Genomic DNA, 256 nt, shown 5'->3' with positions numbered 1-256 from the left:
GTTCTTGATAGTTTACCCCGTTAGTACATATTTCTATCTTTAAAGGATATTTTCAAAGATTTGTATTTACTGTTTTAGTGGTTTCCTGTCATTTCCCACGTAAATAAACGAATCCTCCTTTTGAACACGTCATCTGAAAACAGGAAACGATAAGAATACAGAAAATACAGACGATTTTTTTCCTTCCTCGTATATAACTATGATTACATTCCAAAGCGATGTGTATCACCGAATACGGAACACATACAACAATAAG

The sequence above is a fragment of the Penaeus monodon genome, chromosome 20 (genome assembly GCF_015228065.2).
Source record: "Penaeus monodon isolate SGIC_2016 chromosome 20, NSTDA_Pmon_1, whole genome shotgun sequence".
NCBI lineage: Eukaryota > Metazoa > Arthropoda > Malacostraca > Decapoda > Penaeidae > Penaeus > Penaeus monodon.
This window is presented reverse-complemented; position numbering follows the sequence as displayed.